An 8037-nucleotide genomic window follows, 5' to 3' on the forward strand; every position below is an offset into this window, starting at 1 on the left:
GTTGGGAGGCTTGTGGAATTGTATAGAAATAGTAGATGACTCTAATGGCGGTACATTGCAGTAAACACCATCATTGTCTGTTAGCAGAATTGAAATCTGTTTTTCCCTGCATGACGATTGGATTGTTTCGCATTTGTTGATGTAACAGTAAGAAATGATACTTCAGTGTTTGCTGTCTCCAGTCGGGGAGAGGAAGCTTCATCGTCGGTCAAAGCTTCTAATGGGACCTCCTGTAGGGTATTAATAAGAGACAGGTAACTACCCAGGATCCCTGTGTAGAACCGGCCCCAGAATGTGGTTTGCTGAGATCAATAGACACAAATCACTTGCATTTTCTGTCGTGCCAGCGGTGGTAAAAGTACAGTTCTGGTACTTTCAACAGCCAGGACAGGTACAGGCGCTCTCTAGGATAGCCCAAATTCCTTCTTGTCCACAATCTTCTCCTGGATCAGATCACCGATCTTTGGAATCCAACTAGGAGTTGCTGGCGCTTCTTTCACTTCACCTGAACGTTTCTGCTGGACATTGCTCTGAGCATCTCAGAAGTAGTTCAGTTCCTGTAAAACATCCAAACGCTCACTGATATCAAATGGTGTTTCCGCCACCACTGTACTGGCACTGTCAAGGTCTGGAAAATATATCTTAACCCCCCAAACAGGCTCTCATGCAAAGTCCAACAACCTTGGATTTTCCAGTCAGATTATTTAGTGCACCCTGGATCCCATACAGGTGGTGAACCCAACTGCAAATTTTAATACCCTGGTTCCTCTCCACTACTGTGTTTCCCTCGAGATGATAGGGGGAGGAGTATTACACAGTCAAACTGAATTTTCTCATGGTGTCTCTGTAAACCTTGGAGGTGAACGCCGGACCCTGGTCCAAATGGAATGAATGAATGAATGATTATTTGTAATGCGCGAACTTAGCCCAAGAGAATCAAGGCGCAGACTAAAAACATAAAGTATAACTAGACAATTACAGTTACAGAAAACAAACAGCAGATTTAAGATTCAGTGATAGGCCTGGGAGAAGAGCCAAGTCTTCAAGAGCTTCCGAAACATGATCAGGGAAGGTTGGTTAGACAGCTCGGGGGGGAGGTTGTTTCACAATTTAGGGGCCAGAGTGGAAAAGGCTCTTCCTCCTCATTTCGCTTTTTTAAATCTGGGGACCGCCAACAGATTGCTTGAAGATGATCGGAGGCTTCTCTTGGGGGAGTAGGGGCTGACCAGAGCCTTTATGCCATCGGAGCCAGAGCCGAACACGGCTCTGTGCGCCAGACATATAATTTTAAAGGAAATCCTGGAATGTATGGGCAGCCAGTGGAGATCCTTTCTGGCCTGAGTAGCAGATGATAGCTTTGGGAGGTTTAGGATCATCCTAGCAGCAGAGTTTTGGACCATCTGAAGACGATGGAGGGCTTTCTTGTTTATGCCCCCATACAGTGCGTTGCAATAGTCAAGCCTGGAAGATACCAGGGCAACGGTTGACTGCTTGCGGGCATCAGGTGACAAATAGGGGGCAATCTTTTTAAGCATGCGGATGGTATTACAGCAGGTGGATACAGTTCTGTTTACCTGAAGTTCAAAGGAGAGGGCCGAGTCAAAGAGAACACCAAGGTTCCTGGCCGAATTGGTGGGTTGGGGACAGTCTCCTAGAAAGGGAGGCCACCAGTCCTTGGACCAGATGTCAGGGTTTCCTCCAAAGACTAGGACCTCCGTCTTCTCACCGTTGAGCTTCAGGTAATTGCGCACCATCCACTTAGAGACCGCTTCCATACAAGTTCGAAATTTGAAAGCGGCCTCAGTGGTCCGTGAGGTAGAGGAGATGATAATTTGGGTATCGTCTACATAAGACAATATTTGATACCCAAAAGATCTTATTACCTCGGCAAGTGGGGTTACGTAGATGTTGAATAGCAGGGGACTCAGGGCCGAGCCCTGAGGAACCCCACATTGCACCTCTTGGAAGGAGGACAGAAAGCCACCAAGCTGAACCCTTTGCTGTCTCTGCGAGAGAAAAGAAGACAGAAGATTTAGGGCACTTCCCCTCACCCCTATCCCCTTCAACTGGTCAACCAGGATAGGAGGGGATAGGGTATCAAAAGCTGCTGTGAGATCGAGGAGCACCAGCATAGTTGTCCGACCTCTGTCCACCTCGGTGCGGATGTTATTAGCCACGACCGTGAGGGCGGACTCGGTACTGTGAGCAGCACGAAACCCATGCTGGGAGATATCAAGAAAACCTGTTTTTTCAAAATATGAGGTCAGATGAAAGTTGAGGTGGGCCTCAAGCATCTTTGCAGGGGCTGGGAGCAAAGATATTGGTCGGAAGTTTTTTAGGTCCTCCGGATTGAGCGAGGGTTTCTTTAGAAGGGGCTTTACAACTGCCGCTTTCCAAGGAATTGGGAACGATCCCTCGTCAATGGCCATATTCATAACTTGCAGGAGAAGAGGGAGGACAGACTCTTTACAGGCCTTCAAGATTTTTAGGGGGCAGGGATCAAGAGGAGAGCAAGATTTGGTAGCATCGAGAAGGTGGTTTAGTTCCTCAAGTGATATATGAGGAAAGCTGGAGAAATTTGGCAGGGAATCAGAAGAATCAGTGGTCTCCGTATGTACGGGAGAGGAGGGGGAGGGTGGGAGTGTACTGTTGGCATCTAATGAAGTATTGGAGGATTTGAGGGAGCTGTAAATGTCCGCGATTTTGGAGTGGAAGAATCCTGCAATATTGTCGCAGAGTTCTTGCAAATCATTCACTGATTCAGTTGTTTTGGGAGTGGTTAAGGTATCAATAATTTTAAAAAGTTCCCTGGAGGATTTCAAAGAGGTAGTGATTTTGTTAAAGTAGTTCTTTTTTTCTTCGTCTATAGCTTTTTTATATTCTCTCAGGGCGGACTTATGTAGGTTTTTCCTCAGAGGGTCCTGGTGGGCATACCAGGCTCTTTCTTTCTGTCTGCATTTCTGCCGCAGAGATCTAAGTTGTTCCGAGAACCAGGGTGATGAGGGGCTCTTTCTAGCTGAGTAGTGTTTTTTAAGGGGTGCTAGCGAATCCAGGGCATGAGTAAGCGTGGCGGACAGAGCCACCGCGGCCTCGTTAGCATCAGTCCGAGCGAGGGGACGAATATCAGTCAGGAAGGGAGCGAGGGTAATATTGGTTACGTTATTATAGTTCCTCCTAGTCTCCCATCCTTTTTTATTGGTTAGATCGGAACCGGAAAGGGTAAAGGTAAAATGGAAGGGAATAGCCGAGTGGTCGGACCATGACAGGGCAATCGGGTTATCGATCCCCAGTCTGGTATCGTTAGAGAAAATGCCGTCTAGAGTATGTCCAGCAGTGTGAGTAGGACCCTCAACTAATTGGTTAAGTCCACAAGAGGTTAGAGCCTCTGTTAGTCCTTTGGTGTTGTTATCCTCTGATAGTTCCAGATAGAAATTAAAGTCACCTAGAAGGGTGAGCTTGGTCTTGCTAATGAAAGGTTCTAGCAAGGTAAGTAAATTGCGGCAAAAATCAGTCCTTGGGCCAGGGGGCCTATAGCAGAGGATACCAGTGAAGGAAACAGAGGGAGCTAATTGAATTGTGAAATGTAGTGCCTCATATTTCTGCTTGGGGGAAGAGAGGGGGTCGATACGGCAGGTAAACTGGTCTTTACACAGTATTCCCAGACCTCCACCCCTACGGTCAATACGGTCCATTCTGGTCAGGGCATAGCCATCGGGAATAGCCTCCACTAGGTCAGGGCTGGCCGAGGTGGATCCCCAGGTCTCTGTGATAAAGACCCAGGAAGGTTTCCTTTGTACCACAAAGTCATTGAAAGCGATTTTGTTTTTGATCAGAGATCTGGCATTGATGAGAAAGCCAGTTAAATTCTCCAGATGTTCCGAAGATTTAGCCTTGGCCTGACGTTTTCTGAAAGGTTTAGGGCGGGCGCGTGAGGAAGAGTTACAGCCACATTTGATGAGAGAAATTTCCTCTGGAGGTAAAGTGTGATGACAAGGCAGAGGTGGCGGTCTTAATGAAAGCAAAGTGGTGAGAAAGCCTAGGTTTTGAATGGAGGGGGAGGAGGAGAGAGCGTCCAGCCCATCCTGCAGTGCGTCCTCAGCGCGGACGGGCGCAGACGGGCAGGACTCTGGCACGACTCCGGCGCGAGTCCGGCGCGGCCGTGGATCGCGTCCGCTGCGCTGAGGCATGGCCGTCCCTTTTTATGTGCAACTAGAGCGCGAGAAATCACAACCACACTCAATATGGCCGCCGTAAGTCTGTACCCGGGACCAACTCCACAGCGTCAATACTCGGCTGAGAGTGGCCCTGGGCAGCGGAGAGGAGGGGGAAGGTGTGAGCAATAAAAGCTTATTAAATCAAGCAGTTTAAGGCAATGTTGTGAATTAATTTAAAAGCACAGTTTTAAGCAGTTTTCCGATTTTACGAGTAAGTTTAAAAAGTGCAGGCACAACAGAGCAACAAAACCTCCTGGCTTCCGCCTCAAGAGGGGCACAGACACTCAATACAAACAAGCGCTGGATCGAGAGATGCCCCTTTTATGTGCAACTAGAGCGCGAGAAAGCACAACCACACTCAATATGGCCGCCGTAAGTCTGTACCCGGGACCAACTCCACAGCGTTAATACTCGGCTGAGAGTGGCCCTGTGCAGCGGAGAGGAGGAGGAAGGTGTGAGCAATAAAAGCTTATTAAATCAAGCAGTTTAAGGCAATGTTGCGCATGAATTTAAAAGCACAGTTTTAAGCAGTTTTCCGATTTTACGAGTAAGTTTAAAAAGTGCAGGCACAACAGACCAACAAAACCTCCCGGCTTCCGCCTCAAGAGGGACACAGACACTCTTTAAAAACGCGGCTACTGCATATGTCCCGATGGAGACTTGCAAGTCTTTTATAACAGTTCGAGCATTAGCCAATCGCCATGGCCATACCAATAGGAATTGAGAGCAGGAATCCACTGCTACCATCATGTAGTTGTATCACCCACCTGAGTGTAAAGGTCCACAGTGGGCCAGATAAACACAAACCAGAGGTTTGTCAGAGATCAATGGATGTGTCTGCGGTGGGCGAACTGTGGTGGAAACTTTCATCTCTGGCAGATGTCACCTTTGAGCACGAAGTCCTTTGTCTGTTTGTATAGACTTTACAACCAATAGCGGTGCTGCAAGAATGAAATTGTAGCTGCCACCCCTTTATGAGCAGATGCTAGACCCTCATGTGGCGCTAGGATCAATACTAACCTGCGATCTGAATTAGGTGTTACTCTATCTCTCACTCTGGGAATATGAGCAAATAGAATATTTTACACACTTAATTGGTAAGATTATTTAGTTGGAAAACCTCTCGGCAAGAGGGTGCCATCGTGCTCAACGTTGACAGCCGCCATGATGTCTCCATCTATCCTCGTACTAGAATGAGTAATTGCAGTAACTGTAGCAGTTTGTACTGTTGCTTTTGTGGCTTCGTCAGCCATGGAATTCCCTGCAATGGGTTTTCCTACATGCTGATGACTCAGAGTGTGAATCACATGAGTGTGTGGCAAACATGCTTTTAGTTTACCCACCAGTCCCCAAACAATCCTGTGCTTTATCATGTACCCTTTGGATCTCTGAATCTATTATGGCGCCAGTAGTGTAAATACTCATTGTAAGACTGGAAACAATAATAAGAATCCCACACTATAATTTTGAGGTTTCCGGAATCCATATTCTCAAGTGCCAGCATTAGAGCTTTCAGTTCAACCAGCTGCGTTGTGCAATCACCAAGGGACAGCGTGTAGGTTTTATGAGGGCGTTATTCTTCGCCCTTCATCCTACCCTTTACTGCTGTGCATGCAGCAGTGCATTGGTGCTTCGTCCCTATGGCAGGCTGAGCAGAACCATCAGTGTACATTATATAATCATACGGATCTAGATCCATTTCTTTATTGGGCAGAGGATATTTTCGTTCTTATTGTAGGTATGCTTGTGTTTGTAGTGTAGAGTTAGGATGTGTCATTACATCGCATACCAATACCATGCGTGCCATTATAACGCAGGTATTACTGCGCGATGTCAATGACAACTACATGCCATTACATCTCAAAATTTTACCACAACTATGCTTTTACCACACATGCCATTACAACGCAAAGACATGCGTGGTAAAGCTATACTAATGGTAAAAGTTTGCAAGGTAAGTGACTCAACTCTACTCTACCCTACCCTAAACACTAATATAGTACAACCCTCCCCGACCCCCAATTCAATCCCTACAATAACACTACACTACCCTGCACGACCCTACACAACCACTACAACATTACCTTAAACCCTAAAACACTACACAAACAGTACAACACCACCCTAAACCCTAAAACACTACACTACACAAACACTACAACACTACCCTAAAACACTAAACTACAACACTACCCTAAAACACTATACTACACAAACACTACAACACTACCCTATACCCTAAAACACTACACAAACAGTAAAACACTACACTAAACCACTACACTACACAAACACTACAACACTACCCTAAAACACTACACAAACACCACAGCACTACCCTAAACCCTAAGGGCTCGATTCACAGAACTAACTTAAGACAAAATCTTAAACTTACTACTTTTGGTATTCACAGAAGTTAGGATTTTGTCTTAAGTTTGTCTTAAAACAGACTTAAGACAAAATCCTAACTTCTGTGAATACCAAAAGTAGTAAGTTTAGGATTTTGTGTTAAGTTAGTTCTGTGAATCGGGCCCTAGAACACTACACTACACAAACACTAGAACACTACACTAAACCCTAAACCACTATACTACACAAACACTACAACACTACCCTAAACCCTAAAACACTACACAAACACTACAGCCCTACCATAAACCCTAAAACGCTACACAAACACTACAACACTACCCTAAACCACTACACTACACAAACACTACAACACTACCCTAAACCCTAAAACACTACACAAACACTACAACACTACCCTAAACCCTAAAACGCTACACAAACACTACAACACTAAACTAAACACTAAACCACTACCCACACTACTCCCACCCCTACAATACCCTAAACACTAAAACACTACCCCCAGCCCGACCCTCTACACAGTCCAACACTGTGGGTAACAGCAGGGGAACAGCAGAGAATGGGCATCTCAGAGATAATTTGATGGAACTCTTGGTCTTTTGCAGGGAAGCCCATCTCAGTGAGGGAGGGGCCTGCCAGCCAGTGAGCAGGCCACTGGAACTGTGCTGCAACATATAATTGTTCAACGTCTGGGAGCCACAAGCCTCTGCTGGAAGTTTAAGAGTAGATAGTGCAACTCACCGGCAGCTCTTGACCTAAATTATATTGCCCAACATTGCATCCAAGTCTGTGAAATAGGACCGGGGAAGTGACAAAGGGAGATTAACAAAAGAAATACAGTAGACGTGGGATCACTATCATCTTAACCAATGCTATCCGACCCATGACCGACAAGGGCAATGCCGACTAGGGTATGTTCATATTCATCACTTCCACACAGAGAAAAATTAAGAGCTTATTATCTTGCTATAATCTTATAATACCCTGTCCAGTAAAGGATGCAGGTCATTATCAAGGTCTTTATTTAGAAATATCCCCATATATTTCAATGTAGCATTCTTCCATCTGACGGGCCACAGCCCAAGGTCGGCTAATGTAGTACATCTCGCTAATGGTAAGACCTTGCATTTCTCCCAGTTGATTCGATAACCAAAAAGGCCAAAATAATTTTAATTAGGTGTGACACTATCCAGCCCTGATCATCCCTTACTGCTGGTATACTGTGGGAGGCTTTTAGTTGCCATAGTTGGTAGTTCAGTAGGTGACCCGCCTTTTCCCCCATTCATAATGTTCTCGTTTGAGACAGAATGTTTTTATTTTAGCCCTTGAGGTTTATATCTCATTGAGATCCTATTTTGGTGTTGTTTTCTATTACACTATCCGTAGTGTCACCTTCTGCTCTAAGGCCTTTTGGGCACAACATACCCGTCATTTAAATATTGTGGAGTCA

Source organism: Lissotriton vulgaris, chromosome 10 (genome assembly GCF_964263255.1).
Source record: "Lissotriton vulgaris chromosome 10, aLisVul1.2, whole genome shotgun sequence".
NCBI lineage: Eukaryota > Metazoa > Chordata > Amphibia > Caudata > Salamandridae > Lissotriton > Lissotriton vulgaris.